Source organism: Lissotriton vulgaris, chromosome 7, assembly GCF_964263255.1.
Source record: "Lissotriton vulgaris chromosome 7, aLisVul1.2, whole genome shotgun sequence".
NCBI classification, from domain to species: Eukaryota; Metazoa; Chordata; class Amphibia; order Caudata; family Salamandridae; genus Lissotriton; species Lissotriton vulgaris.
Window position 1 is genome coordinate 800,406,121 of NC_141695.1, and position 16,333 is coordinate 800,422,453.

Below are 16,333 nucleotides of genomic sequence, written 5' to 3' on the forward strand. Positions count from 1 at the left end.
TTCTTGCCACCAGGTTTCTGGTGCCTGCACCGGCCATCTGGTCATCCTGCAGACCTCGGAGAGATCGTGCTCCACATTCCTGCACCTGGTGGTGCAGGGTGGGAGGGGAAACCCCTTGCCGCTCTGCATATGGCGGAGACACCATCCATGTGCCTGCAACCCCATTCCTCCCACATGCCTGGAGACAGAAGGGGACCCAGAAGGGGACACAGGTACCCACAGACAGAGACAAAAGCTTGGCTCATAGGATGACTTTTAATAGATTGCAGCAAGGTAGCTGCTCTGCTACTTATGAAACCATGACTCAGAATCAGGTAGTCAATGAATGATTTAGCACTGGGTGCCCCACGAACATGCAGTGCATTAAGGGCAATGGAGGTGACCCCCTTTTGTCTGCACTCCAGTCCCCAAGGGAGCAGCTCTACACTAAGCATGGGCGAATTTTGCGGATCTCGCGTTCGCGAATTTTGCGGATTTGCGAACTCGCAATCCGCAAAATCCGCGAATTCCCGCGAATTTGCGGATTTTTTTTTTTTTGTGTTCGCCCGTGTTTCTGCCAGTTCGCGAGGGTTTTTACAATTTCGCAATTTGCGAACTTACCTGTCGGGTCGCAAGTTTTGCGAACTTGTTGTTTCTACGTGTCCAGCCTGTTTGGGACACTCTTCTTCATCACTGCCACTCTCTGTCACCACTGCCACTCTCTGACTACTCATGCCACCCTCTGGCCCACCCATGCCACCCTCTGTTTCATCACCACACCCTCTGGTTGTCCAGTGTACATTATTTTCGGCAAAGCAAAGCACACCTTCCCTGCCTCAAGTGACCTGAATTAATTTGGGGCTGATTAATGTGTCACAGAATATTTTTTTAGCTGGCACCTGCTTCCTTAGTGCGCCCTGATTAGTGATCTTTTGCACTTGCTAAGTGCTTTCATTGTTGCAAAATTAGTTACAACACCTGCCCTGCCCCAACTGAGAATAATGAATTAGGGGCTGATTAATGGACTTTAACTTCCAGCCTGGCTCCTGCTTGTCTCCCTTAGCTGTAATTCAGGACCTTTGTGGCATATGTGTAACTATTCTGAGGTTCAGAGCAGGGTCACATAATAGTTGCAACTGGCAACTGAACTCTGGAGGGGCCCCTCAGGAAGCACTACAGGAAATGGCTACTAATGATGAGCCTGAACTTTTGAACCTGGCAAGTAGTTTCAGTTTTGCTAAGATCGTATTTCTGCAATTTAGCACTTATTCGCGGGGCGCGAAGTTGTACTGGGAAGCCGCGAACTCACGCGAACAGTGCGAGCAGTGCGAGCAAAATCCGCTGCTCGCGGATTTGCGGATTTTGCGGGAGATTCGCGAATCTCGCGGATTGCGGATTTCCCGAAAATCCGCAAAATCCGCGAGCGAAACGGATTTTCCGCCCATACCTACTCTACACACTGGCCCAAGAGGTTAACTATCCCAGGCCAACCAAAGCTCCACAGCACTTGGGTATCATTACGGTTTAGGGGGGTTCTGACTGAGAATCATTTCTATCATAATCCCACAGAAGGTAGCTTCGCCCAGGGGCGTAGCTAGAGCTTGTGGCGCCCGGGGCTATCCCTCGGATTGCCGCCCCTGGAGGGGAATGCTGGTGAAAAAGGACGGCGAGCACTTGAAAGAGGTCCGAGAGACACGTAATATTGCCGCTAATAGTTACCTCGATCATGCAAGTTACATGCACATACATGACGCGGTCCAAGGCTACACAGTTGAATACACCGGTGACTGGCAGTACAAGAGAGAACACACAGACAATTGCTTTCTTCCAGACTTGAGGTTCCACACCCCTCTTCAAAGATTGCTTGCACACCTGCAGTGTAAGAAGAGTGAGATCATCCCCTAACCTCCCCTAAACTCCGATATCCTCGGAGGTTACGGGATCCAAGGGAGATCCCGAGGTAGTGGACCAGGTGATACCTAAGAAGGTCTCCGAGATAGCATCACAGGTTAAGCCTGCCATCATGGTTGTTAGCAGAGTCCTTTAGGGTCATAGGTTCACTTAGCACCGATAGTTCAGTAAAGCTCTGGTCACCAGTAGCTCTGAACAGTGGCTCGGATCAGGGGATGCTGTTTTATGTCCTCCAAAATCTTGCTGATATTTTTAATCAAAGAAATCAGCCAGATCATCACAGAGTTCCTAGGAAGATATAACCTCTTGCTTTGAGCAATCCAAGTCTGTTAGTCCCCGAAGAATTTCAAAAACCTTTTTTGCCCCATTGTTGGCTCCAAGAATATTATTAGCATAAAATGGCTTTACCGACCTCTCTTTTATAATCACCTACCACACTCTTAAGACACTTTTTATCTGCACCGGAATAACCCCTAGGCCATTTGCCAATATGCATCAGCCTAACCCTTCCATGCGTTACAGCTCTGTGTCTTGTGGGGTGATTGGCTCAGCCTGCTGGGGATCCACTGATGCAAAAACTGGTGACGTGTTTAATATTGGTATAAAACTGAATGCCCAAAAGGTATTTGTGTTTATGTGCTAATAAACTTGAAAACTTGTCAGTGAGACCCTCATCAGGTGCAGATTTGATATTAGACTAGCTTCCTTCACAAGGACCTGGGTCTGAATTTAGGACTACAAGGCACATTTTAGGGGCCATCTTTAAATCTGAATAGCTTTATGGCTGTCATTAAGGTGGCACGTTAAAATGCAAACAACAATAAAAAAAATAAGAAATTGAAATGCACCCCCATGTAAATTTCATAAACAGATCAAAGCAATCGACTGAACGACCTTTGAATGCACTGAATCCGAAATGAGCAAACAATGATGGCCAATCATGTGAGTGCAATCTCAGGTAAACCCCATACACAGGTCAAGCAGTGGACCTCTGAAACTCTTGCTAAGAAGCAGTGCTCCTAGAGCATGGGGGCACATGCATCAACCTATTTAGGAAGTGCAAACGGTGCGAATCGGTAAATTCGGCCGTTTGCGCTTCCTAAATACGTTTTTGGGATGCATGAAACAATTTTTCAAAATTCGCTTTTTTTTGCATTTCCTAAAAATGCGAATGCATTTAAGGAATCGCATTTGTGCGATTCCTTAAATGCAATGCATCAATTTTTTAAAAAATGCGAATTTTGAAATAGGAAGTGCAAATTAACACGAGGTTGACCCTCGTGTTAATTTGCGAAATTCTTTAAAAAAGCACAAAAATGCATTTTGGAAAGTGTCATGTTACAGACACACATGTCCTTAGGACATGTGTGTGTGAAACATGCACTTTAAAATACATTTCAGGTGTGCAGGGGGGGTCCTTTGGACCCCCCTCTGCACCCTTGCAATGCATCAACAAATTGCGAATTCCAAAAAATAGAAATGCAAAACGGCATTGATTCCTATGGGCCTCTAGGCCCATAGGAATCAATGTAAATCCATTCCTTAATTGCGATTCGCAATTAAGGAATCGCAAATCCCGAAAATTAAGAAATCCTAAAAAATGTTAGGATTTCTTGATGCATAGGATTTTGCAATTCCTAAATTGCGATTCCTTAATTTTCGCAATTTAGGAAATGCAAATTCCTACAATGATGCATGTGCCCCTTTATGTATTACATATCTGAATGCAATGACAGAAACAGCAAAATACAAGTCAGTTAACACACCATGGTAAACACAGCTTTTTAGTGTGTTTTAAAAACACGCCCTCAGCGCTCCTAGACAGAGTGAGCATGATGTATCACATATCCGAATGCAATGACAGAAACAGCAAAATACAAGTCAGTTGACACACCATGGTAAACACAGCTTTTTAGTGTGTTTTAAAAACACGCCCTCAGCGCTCCTAGACAGAGTGAGCATGATGTATCACATATCCAAATGCAATGACCGAAACAGCAAAATACAAGTCAGTTGACCCACCATGGTAAACACAGCTTTTTAGTGTGTTTTAAAAACACGCCCTCAGCGCTCCTAGACAGAGTGCGCATGATGTATCACATATCTGAATGCAATGACAGAAACAGCAAAATATAAGTCAGTTGACACACCATGGTAAACACAGCTTTTTAGTGTGTTTTAAAACTACGCCCTTAATTAAATCGGCCACCCGCCTTTGAGAGAACCCCCCCCATTTTTTTCATCCCACTTAGAGCCCTGTTGGTATCTATGCTGCCCACTGAAAGCTCTCTTACCTCACTCGTGAATGACTCGCTCCAAACTCCAAAGTCTCTATACCAGGCAGCCAGGGGTGGTTGACTAGAGAGCAGCACAGCGCCGACTGCCCCAGGCCAAAATGAGCACGAGAGCGCGTAGCGGTGAAGCGTCTGACGCTCACTGCTACGTCCTACTCATCGCGACGTGGGGGCAGGGCTAGCAAAAATAATACATTATTTAATGTCGCCCCAGGGCCGTCATTGGTAGCGCTCGCGCGCTACAAGTCTGATTGATGGCCCTGGAGGCTAGGACGGACGGACAGCAGGCAGCAGCAAATTAAAACGCGGGAGCCGGGACCGGGACGTTGTGGCTGAAATTTTTGAAGAACTGACCTGACCTGATGCTGCTGTTATAACTGCAGCAGTCACACTTCAGGTGCATGCAGCGCGCACTTTCAAACTGGGCCACGCACAGCCTTTCTAATTTATTTGTGGACAGTACACAGTGTCCCAAGGCCCAAATAAATTATAAAGGCCGAAACAGGCACATAGCTGCCAAGGTTTCAGATTGGCATGTGTGACATTTTTTAAATGTCAGTGTAATTATGAGTGACATTTTAATGAATATGAGTGACACTTTCCTGTGAGCAAAATTCGCCTGGCTCTACCCTGTACACCAGAACGCTATTCCCAATATGAAACAACCTTCCTCAATAAGTGCATTTAAACACTACAAAGTCACTAGAACTAACTCCATTTATATCTACCAGAACCAATTTGCCCCTTCCCAGTCCATCTTAACCCCATTTACATCCGCAGTGTTCAGCTCACCTTTGCCAGGCAAGACTCATGCCAGGTTAAGATGGGGCTGGGGGCCAACTGCGTTTCTTTGCTGATTATTGCAGGACTGGCCTCATATAGTATGGACCGGTGCTCCATTATGGCTACTGGGCTGTATCAGCAGATATGGGCTGCTGCCTGTGTGTCATGGGGGCTGCACTGCTCTGAGTCCTCAGGTAAGCAGCACTGAGTAGCACTTTGAGTATCCGCTCGCTGTCACCTGCGCCTCATGGTGAACCTGGGGCCAGTGCAGTGTAACTGTCACATGACTGATGTTTAGTCAAAAACTGAACAAAGTTCGGCTAAATAAACCTTGATTGGGGGGCTGCAGAAGAAGTTAAGGGAAGAGAGTCACAAAAGACTGAATTTGAGAGATGGAAAAGCAGGGAAATTCAAAGAAAAGAGAAATCAGCAGTAAATGAAAGAGAAGAGGAAACACTAAGAAGAGGAATTAGGCTCGTTCCCAGGCCCAGGAGAGCCCTATGCAGCCTCAAAGGTAGGATCGCACTGCCTCGTCCTCACATGGATGTTGGTTACATGGTCTGAGAAGATGGCCATGGCTTCTGAAGTCTCCGAAGCAGCCATGGTTGACAACCAAGCTTGTCTCTCGTACCTTTCCTGCAATTCTTCCAAATAGTATGATTGCAACCCATAGTTTGTGAAGTTTTTAAAGTCAAGACTTTTGTGCCCCTTTTCAAGTGGCTTGAAGAAAATTTTACTGACGAGAAAAGGACACATTCCTTTCCGACACCATGTAGCTCTTGCAAGGTCATATTATTTAGTTTAGGGGAAGAAACTACACTAGTGCATACATTATGTAAGAAAAACTGGAAACACCAAACTGTAAAGTGGCAGTAGCTCACAAAATGACTATACTCATTGTGGAGTAGGTGCTGTGTAACACGTGTTACGTTCTGAGGGTGGTTTCTTCATAGCTGTTAACTGTTCCTCTGCTATGTTAGTTGTTGGAAAAACCTTATAGGAGAACAAGGCTTTTCTGGAGTTATTGAATAATACAAATGTTGCCACGTACACTATTTAAAACGAGTCAAGAAGAAGGCAAACAAACGAAATGAGAAGCACTCAGCACTGAAATAATAAAAGGAGAAATGGCGAAAGGGGAACAAACAGTAGAGGGCAGTTAAAGATTTGATGGTCAAACACCTCCTGGGGTGCGCCGCACAGCACTTTTTCTCAGCGACTAGCTGTAAACACAGTCTAGAAGGCTCTGCAAGTGACTGGGCTGCACAGGAAAAAGCATTACAGGCGTGATTTGTTTATTTTACCCACACTGGTGTGCCCGGGCTGCTTTACGGCCGCGCCGCCGCCCTCAGACTTAGCAAGCTAAGCTTGTGGTGATGATGATCAGGCCTCTTCAACAGCATGCCATAGTTTTCTGCCAGCATGACCAAGTGAAGGCTAGTTGCACTCTGGAGCTCACCTGTTACTTTCACAATACAAGCTGCAGTCCCCCGTGATGACCCACTCCCCGCACGGGCCAGGCTGCTAGGCAGCGGGTGAGGTCCAGGACGAAACAAGGACAATGCCTCAGCCTCTCATGACTCTTTGTGGCACCGCCCATGCTGAGGACTTACTGGTTGATGCTGCAGCTGGCCTCCCGCCGGGAAACGGGGTATAAATGTATGCGCAGACAGCAGCGAACCAGGGCTCTCGACTCTCAGATTCAAGTCCCCCGCTGATTTTTGTTCTGACTAACCTCACTTCCTTCTCCTGTTTTCCAGGACGTGACGGAGGCAGAGGTCACATCCTGAGAATCCCTCCCCACGGTGACAGCCAGTAGCAACCACTGCTGAGGGCAGACCCCGCCCGGGTTTCGGTAATTCAGCAGTGCCAGTAGTCTGAAGCCAGTGACTGACAGCCGCCGCGGGCGGGAATATGGCCGCAGATTTGTAACATTGTACCAGAGCTGAGCTGCACTTGCAGACAAGCTCTTTAACTGTTTTTTGACTGAGCCACTACCTGCTGGCAAGTATGAGGGGAGCAGCAGAGGCGGCGCCCACTGGTGTCACAGGTGCCGGCGTGCACGTTAGCACCCTGGGGAGCTAGGTTCAGAGTGGCATAAAAAAATACTTGGCAGGCCTGCAGGCCACCAGTGCCATGCGACGCCCCCGAAATTGTGCCGCCTGGTGCGGACTGCACCCCCCTGTCCGCCCCTAGCTACGCGGCTGGCTTCGCCCCATTGGTTCCTCATTCAAGCACATCCACCAAACATCTGAACCTGCAGTTCCTCTTGTACTGAGCACATCACCTGCAGGGTAAAACTAACCTGTCTCATGACGGTCTAAATCTGGCTCGCATTCTCTATTAGAGGATGAACAATGCAACATTTGCTGAATCCTGCTTCACGATGATAGGAAGAGCTGACATCTAAGGATTAAAGAGCACCGTCACCATGTACACAAGTCAGTTATCCCTGTGGTAACTTTTCTGACACCTCCTGCTTGAAACCATACAGAAATTATGAGGCTCTACTTTCATAGTCTGTATTCATATTGAAAATAAAGTTCAAGCAAGTTTTTGCTCTTCTGCTCCGCTAAAAATTCTAACTTCCCTGAGGCCACCTTAGGACACCTGCATTATAATTTGGCATGTGCACCACCCTAGTCAAACTCCCTACCTTCCACTGTCCCCTGATCAGGTTGAGACAGGCACGTGTTGGGCACTTTGAGCCAGAGACAAGAGCCCCACAGTATTTATCCCTGCATCACCGGGTAAGTGAAAAAATGATAAGCGTAGTGCTATTTTACCGGCGGCCTGAGGGCCTCCAACTCCCACTTATCCTACACCTTCATAGTGCCAAACGAGCTGCTTACCAAAAGGGGCCCACAGGGCATGCACTTTGATGCCTGGCTCCATACCATTGAGCAGGGCTTCTTATCCGTTTAAAGTTTGAGAATAGGGTGAGATTGTTTTGGCCCCAAGACCTCTATTCATTTGTTTACCAGATAAACCTGTGGTTTCCGTGTGCCAGCTATCCTGAAGGAAATTTAGGAGGGAACCAGCTATTACATGGTTTGATTAGTCTTTCACCACTAAACCCAAGAGAGATGACAGATTTGCAAGTCAGCACCGCTATGGACCTCCACCAGTGTTTCTTTTGGATTTGCCCTGCCCAGGCATAGTTCACAATCTTTTGGGTCCTATCATACATGCTAATGCCCCATCTCCCTGACAGAGCAGGTGAGAAGCGCCGGTAGTGCGTCCGCCACAGAGCCATGGCCTGATACTAACTTAGATGGTGAGCACCAGCCCCAACCTTCATTGTGCCACAAGGTTTTATTCATCCCTTCAATTTGTGCACGTTAGACCCCTTGGTCCGGGTTTAAAGATGGGTCAGGTGGGTAACTGGCACCACTGCAGACCCTTGGCACCCACTATGAACCTTCCCACCCTGTTGTACAACGTGGTCAGGGAGTACTGACTACAGTCCACACCAGTTGACAGTCACAACGAAGCAAGGTGCCCTGTCCACCTTCTTCCGTCACTTCTCACCTTAAGAGGGGTCAGGGTGGTTGCTAGGGGAGGACATGGAGGCAGTCAGTCTCACTCAGTCCCACGGACACTGCAAAGCTACTGCAAGGGGGCTGTGACACTCTCTGCCAGAGCGTAGTGCCACCTGCCCCCAAGAAGCCTTCCAGCTGACCCGCAGCCTGGCGTAGAGTACTGCAGTGAAGGAAATGAGCCCTGCAGGGTGAGTACATCAAGATGGCAGTCTGTGAAGGGGATATGCCCTCCTGGGCAACCAACCATCCTGCTATATTAAATCAACAGGGTGGCCACCACCGCTTTTCCCTCTTGACATATTCATGCTCTCTTGAACTCTCTTTTCAAAGTTCCTTTAAACATTCCCTTTTGCCACTTGTTAGCTATCGGCAGGGCCAATGGAATTATGCGATTGTGTGGCTGTGCTGATTTTTTCATAATGATAGATTTGCCGCATTTGCCATATAAACCTTCATCTGATGGATAATCTGCTGATTTTAACAAAAAAATTATTTCTGGGTCAAACGGTTCAAAAGTTATTAAAAAGCAGCGACACGCTGCTGCGCAGTGGAAGACCCTTTGCAAAGAAGGTCTGGTCACCTTTCTGTTGCTTATTGCTATTATTGCTATATTTGGATGTTAAAAGCAAAAAGATGGAATCAAACATTCCATTGTTTTTTTGCTCACCACACCACCCCAGTTTGGACGCAAGCATGTGCAAATCACTCTTGACCTGCTATCCATGGAAACAGTCCAGCCCGAACTGCAGGCCCAGTCATCCCTGGACCGGGAATAAGCATCCTGGAACCAGTAGCCGGGCATCACCCCTCATCAAATTTGTCAATAAAAAAAACTATGTTTCTAAAATACCAGTAAAGTCTATGGCTCAGATGTTGTGTTAATTTCACCCCATATATAACTTTGTGGATCCCTATTGGGACCATTGGTATCGTTTCTGGCAGGGTGTGCTGTTGTCTATTTTGTTGTCCTCACCCCTCATCAGCCAGGCTAGCTTGAATCCATTGGTACAGTGAGCCTAGAACCCATGTCTGGGCATACCCTCCCCACTTAGGGCGACAAAAGCAAAATGAACAAATGATGGACGGAATCATGAACAAATCAAACGTGCACCCCCTGTCACAGATCTAGGTTTAATCCATTGTTTGTTCACCACGCCACACCAGTTTGGACCCAACCATACGAAAATCAGTCTTGACCCTGCTCCCAATGGGAACAGTCCAGCCCGAACTTCCAGGACAGGTCTTCCCTGGACAAGGAACAAGCATCCTGGGACCGGTTTCGAAGCATCTGTCACGGTTCTCTGGTTATGAATGTAACGCTGACTTTGCATGTCTTGGTTTTCCTACTTTCCAGGGCATGGAACTACATTTCCCATCATGCCCAGGACGTGAGTGACGGGTTACGCTGTCATGTGACTAGGAAATAAATGTGGAACAGTGGGACCCGGCGTTGCCGATTATTCTTGCCGTTGCTGGTATCTCCACGAATGTCAGAGTCGGGGTAAGTGCTGTGTTGCTGTGCACTATTCCCCGGTGCCCCGAGGTCGCTGAGTGCTTTTGATTCTTTGTTCGAACTTTGATAATGAGTGGCGTGGTTACGCTGCTTTTCAAGTGTTGCTGGTTTATTACCCGTTCTGCTTACTGTCTCTGTCGATCAGGAGCGCCTTCCTTTTGACAGCGTTTCATTTCGGAACTGTGTTCCTGGCTATGTGATCGGATACAATCGTTTCTATCCTCGTGTGGATTAACACGAGAACTGAACTCTTATCGTGTGGAGCAACACGAGACTTTGGGTGCATTGTGCAGGGATTATCAATGGCATTGGGTGTGTAAGCAGTACACGTTAAACACCTGAGGAAACAATAGAACTGCATCATATTGGATGAAGGATTTTACAGATTAAGCAGAGTTGTTTTTCACTATGATGCAGACACGCTAAAGGATATTATTGTTTCTTGATGTGCTCACATGTTTTCTTCTCTCTGCAACCTGTTCTTTTTGTTTCACAATAGAAGAGAGATTTACTGGGGATTTACAGGGGATCAGTCCTAAGAACATCACACCTCATGTGTTGGTAGGTTGTGGCGCACATCATGATACATGTTTTACACTCAATATACCATGTCATTTAATGGTTGTTGTCTCTTTCTAGTGGTCTGATATCTCCTGAGGTCTCCTTATCTTTTCTTATGTACAAAACACTGAATTTTCCTTTTCAGGTAGGACATATTCCAAAGTGTTTCTTCAGGTAAAGGAAGTGAATTTATTTAACACATACTCCTCCTGGTGGTCTGTGTATTGAGTGCATTTGTTATTGTTGTTATAGATCTCCCTCCCCGCTGTCCCCTTCCTTTCCCTCCCTCGCTTGACTATCCTGGTGCTCTGTATATACAAAATCAGACACCGGGGACGTCAGGAGGTGGAACCCATTTATCTTCAGCACAATTCCGAAGACACAAGAGGACTGAGCTTGACAGCATCACCCCTCATCAGACAGGCTAGTTTGAATTAAGTTGCACAGTGAGCACCGAACCCATATCTTCGAATACCATTCCCACCTAGGATTACAGAAGCAAAAAGAACCTGTCTGATGAGGGATGATACCCCGAAACCAGTCCCAGGATCCTTGTTTCTGGTCCAGGAAGTACCTGGCTTTACTGTTCATGCTGGACTGATGAGGGATGATAGCCCAAAACCGGTCCCAGGATCCTTGTTTCTGGTCCAGGAAGGACCTGGCCTGGCAGTTCATGCTGGACTGTACCCATGGGGAGCAGGGTCAAGACTGATTTGCATATGGCTGGGTCCAAACTGAATCGGCATGGTGAGCAAAAAAACAATGGATTGAGGTCCAGATCTCTGTTCTGGGTGCGAATGTTTAACAGTATTCAATATTCCATCCATCAATTGTTCTTTTTATATTTGGGTATTAAACAGGTAATAATGAGGTCCAACTAATACCTACACAGAGTTATCAAGTTTAAAAATGACAAAACAATGAAGTAATACTATTGCGAAATGTGCCGCATTATGCCATATAATTTGCCTTTTCTTGCAGCATAATTTAATCAAGTTTGCCTTATAATTTGACCCTCTCCTGCCACATAATTCCAGTGGCCCTGACTATTGGCCTCACGCCTGTATTTAGCCATTGATGGAGTTTACAACCCACTTTGGGATGCATGGCCAAGCAACCTGACTCTAGGAAGACCCCATCCCAGGCATGTAGGGGGTTGCTACCAGCCTAACACTCTCCATGGGGCGACCCTTCATCAGAAGGACTTGGGCCCCCTGAGTGACACAGAGGAGTTAGTTTTGTGTATGCCACATTTCCCACATCTTCTGCATTGGCGCTGAGGTCCTCCCTTTTAACTAGTTTAGTTTGTTTTCTTCCTCTAAGTAACATGTGGGTCACCAGGTCTGATATGAGTTCATAGTCTGATGCAGAAGCATGGGGAGCAAGTCCAATTCCCTAGGTTGCATAAGGGGCTGAGAGAGGACCCTTTTTTTGCACATATAGGTCACGGCAACACACACTTTCCCAGATAGTAGACCAAAAAGGAATGGAGCCAGCATGGCAATCAATGTCCACGGGCAGGCAAGAGGCATTCTCAGACACAGACGTGGGTGTCCAAGGTGGTGCATGAGTATAGCTGTAGGACACCGCAGACAGTCATGGACAGCACACAGCCCAGTACCCCAGGTTTTTCAGGCCCAGGGACCCATCCGCCCCATCAAGTTGGTAAAGGCCAGGTGAGCTGGCGGTTTCCTCTGCATTGGAACTGGGCGGGGCTTCCGAGCCAACCACAGCACCGAGACCGCCCTCCTCGCCGCCACCGATGACATCCGAGCCCTGATGGACAACGGAGAAACAGCGGCCCTCATCCTCCTGGACCTCTCCGCGGCATTCGACACTGTCTGCCACCGCACCCTAGTGCAGCGCCTCAGCAACGTCGGAATCCAGGAGAGGGCACTGGAATGGATCATCTCCTTCCTCGACGGAAGAACACAGAGAGTCCGTCTACCACCGTACAAGTCAGAGGCCACCAAAGTCATCTGCGGCGTCCCTCAAGGATCCTCGCTGAGCCCCACCCTCTTCAACGTCTACATGAGCCCCCTCGCGGCCATCGCACGCCAACACAACCTCAACATCATCTCCTACGCAGACAACACCCAGCTGATCCTCTCCCTGACCAACGACCCCGCCGCCGCCAAAGCCAACCTTCACGAAGGGATGAAAGACGTAGCCGAATGGATGACGACCAGCCGCCTGAAACTGAACTCAGACAAGACGGAAGTCCTCATCCTGGGCTCCTCGCCCTCCACCTGGGATGACTCCTGGTGGCCCCCCGCCCTGGGCACCGCACCCAAACCGACGGACCACGCACGCAACCTGGGCTTCATCCTGGACTCCTCCCTCTCCATGACCAGACAAGTGAACGCCGTCTCCTCGTCGTGCTTCAACATCCTGCGCATGCTACGGAAGATCTTCCGGTGGATCCCCACCGAGACCAGGAAGACGGTCACCCAGGCCCTCGTCACCAGCCGACTGGACTACGGCAACGCCCTCTACGCCGGAACCACCGCCAAGCTCCAAAAGAGACTCCAGCGGATCCAGGACACCTCAGCTAGACTCATCCTCGACATCCCTCGACACAGCCACATCTCCGGACATCTGAGAGACCTGCATTGGCTCCCCGTCAACAAAAGAATCACCTTCCGCCTCCTCACCCACGCACACAAAGCCCTACACGATCAAGGCCCGAGCTACCTCAACAACCGCATCAACTTCTACGCTCCCAAACCCCACCTCCGATCAGCCAGCCACGCCCTCGCCGCCATCCCCCGCATCCGAAGAACGACTACAGGAGGAAGGTCCTTCTCCTACCTGGCCGCCAAGACCTGGAACTCCCTCCCGACCGACCTGCGCCTGACCCAAGACCACCTCTCCTTCAGGAAGAAGCTCAAGACCTGGCTGTTCGAGCAGTAGCAGCACCCCCCCCCCACCTCCCCCAAGCGCCTTGAGACCCTCCGGGTAAGTAGTGCGCTCTATAAATGTCTTGATTGATTGATTGATTGTGATGGTCGATCAGGTGCTTGACTTTGAGAGAACAAAGGACCCGAGCCCACTGTGACAGCCTCAGCTGCACTCTAGAAGAGATGGTAATTGATATTCAAGAGACTCTCAGACGGGTAGGACTGGGGGAAAGCCTGGGGCCACATGGTGTGTTCAAAGTGTTAGTGATCAATGTGTCATGCAGTTCACATGTATTCCTGCAGCTAGCTGCGTTCTTTATTGATATGTGAGCCAAGTGATCCAATGCCAAGCCCACTGTGACAGCCTCAGCTGCACTCTAGAAGAGATGGTAATTGATATTCAAGCGACTCTCAGACGGGTAGGACTGGGGGAAAGCCTGGGGCCACAGGGTGTGTTCAAAGTGTTAGTGATCAATGTGTCATGCAGTTCACATGTATTCCTGCAGCTAGCTGCGTTCTTTATTGATGTGTGAGCCAAGTGATCCAACGCCAAGAGTTAAAAGCAACGTTTGTGATGTTTGCCCACCCGTGGGTTCAGAAGAGGCAAAACGAAGTCAGCGCCGGCCATCCACTGCCTAGGCGGTAAGACAGCCCAGTACTCCAACACGCTTCCCCTCTGAAAGTCAGCCTCCAAAATGTCAAGATCTTTTCCAGGCATAAAGCCCGACCCTGCCGCTATGGCAGGCAGAAAAGCAAGAAGCTCCGAAGGCAGGAAAGGCAGGCTGCTCCAGCACTCACCCTCCTGGGCTGCACGAGTCTTGAATTCCCAGTTTGGCCACGGCTCGACCCCTGCACATATTGAACACCCAGCTTTAGGCAGCAGCACTGAGCCTTGCTGATGGGCTGGGGTCTCTCTTGCCCTAGTGGGAGGCACAAAGGGAAGGAGAGCCAGGTTGCCACATATGGTCAAAGTGATTCACCCGCTGCCGATACACATGTGAAATCTTGAGCAGCCATGGGCAGCTTCTCCTCATACCCTTTGAAGCAGTTCACACTGGATTCGAGGGGCACAGCATTTCCAATAAGAGGAGCCAGGGTTCTCTCTTTGCCTCAGCTCCTTCTCATCCAGGCACCAAAGACAGGCCACTCCTCAGTCACTCGAAACCAGGGTGGTCTGGGGCCAGTCATGAGAGGGACCTGGTGGCTAGGCCTTTAGGGGGTTCCAGCCTGGGGATGCACTGCAATTCAGCTGCCCTAGGTACATGCTGGGTGAGCCTGAGTTGTCTCTTGCATCATATCCCTACCAGAGGGCCCAAGGGTTCACCTGCCTCAGTCCTTCACATGTCAGTTGGGTCCTTCAGAGTGGAGGAACCTGCCAGGGCCCAGTCCTCATGGAAGCACCTGGTGGCCACAGACCACTCCTCTGGGCCAGGACGCACAAGAGGAGGACTGGGCCCTATACCGTCTGTTCTGTTGGAGAGGTGGCTGAGGGTTCAGATTAGCACCATCAATTTCTCGGGCGGCTTCGCTTTTAATAATCCTTCCACATGTTTACCATAGGGAAATCTTGTTCCAACTTTTACTTCCTCTACAGAGTTAAATGTGATCATCTTCTCAGTGCTCCACTAGGGTTGTTGCTGACCACATGGTGTGTTCAAAGTGTTAGTGATCAATGTGTCATGCAGTTCACATGTATTCCTGCAGCTAGCTGCGTTCTTTATTGATGTGTGAGCCAAGTGATCCAACGCCAAGAGTTAAAAGCAACGTTTGTGATGTTTGCCCACCTGTGGGTTCAGAAGAGGCAAAACGAAGTCAGCGCCGGCCATCCACTGCCTAGGCGGTAAGACAGCCCAGTACTCCAACACGCTTCCCCTCTGAAAGTCAGCCTCCAAAATGTCAAGATCTTTTCCAGGCAATAAAGCCTGACCCTGCCGCTATGGCAGGCAGAAAAGCAAGAAGCTCCGAAGGCAGGAAAGGCAGGCTGCTCCAGCACTCACCCTCCTGGGCTGCACGAGTCTTGAATTCCCAGTTTGGCCACGGCTCGACCCCTGCACATATTGAACACCCAGCTTTAGGCAGCAGCACTGAGCCTTGCTGATGGGCTGGGGTCTCTCTTGCCCTAGTGGGAGGCACAAAGGGAAGGAGAGCCAGGTTGCCACATATGGTCAAAGTGATTCACCCGCTGCCGATACACATGTGAAATCTTGAGCAGCCATGGGCAGCTTCTCCTCATACCCTTTGAAGCAGTTCACACTGGATTCGAGGGGCACAGCATTTCCAATAAGAGGAGCCAGGGTTCTCTCTTTGCCTCAGCTCCTTCTCATCCAGGCACCAAAGACAGGCCACTCCTCAGTCACTCGAAACCAGGGTGGTCTGGGGCCAGTCATGAGAGGGACCTGGTGGCTGGGCCTTTAGGGGGTTCCAGCCTGGGGATGCACTACAATTCAGCTGCCCTAGGTACATGCTGGGTGAGCCTGAGTTGTCTCTTGCATCATATCCCTACCAGAGGGCCCAAGGGTTCACCTGCCTCAGTCCTTCACAGGTCAGTTGGGTCCTTCAGAGTGGAGGAACCCGCCAGGGCCCAGTCCTCATGGAAGCACCTGGTGGCCACAGACCACTCCTCTGGGCCAGGACGCACAAGAGGAGGACTGGGCCCTATACCGTCTGTTCTGTTGGAGAGGTGGCTGAGGGTTCAGATTAGCACCACCAATTTCTCGGGCGGCTTCGCTTTTAATAATCCTTCCACATGTTTACCATAGGGAAATCTTGTTCCAACTTTTACTTCCTCTACAGAGTTAAATGTGATCATCTTCTCAGTGCTCCACTAGGGTTGTTGCTGACCCTTGCAAG

General features: G+C 49.1%; 4 pseudogenes; all 4 read right to left on the reverse strand.

Moving 5' to 3' along the window:
• Positions 1-7,108: 7,108 nt before the first annotated feature.
• Positions 7,109-9,018, reverse strand: LOC147702436 (28S ribosomal RNA; annotated as a pseudogene).
• Positions 9,019-13,685: 4,667 nt separating this feature from the next.
• Positions 13,686-13,838, reverse strand: LOC147702437 (5.8S ribosomal RNA; annotated as a pseudogene).
• Positions 13,839-13,888: 50 nt separating this feature from the next.
• On the reverse strand, positions 13,889-14,041 carry LOC147702438 (5.8S ribosomal RNA; annotated as a pseudogene).
• Positions 14,042-15,069: 1,028 nt separating this feature from the next.
• Positions 15,070-15,239, reverse strand: LOC147702439 (5.8S ribosomal RNA; annotated as a pseudogene).
• Positions 15,240-16,333: the final 1,094 nt, after the last annotated feature.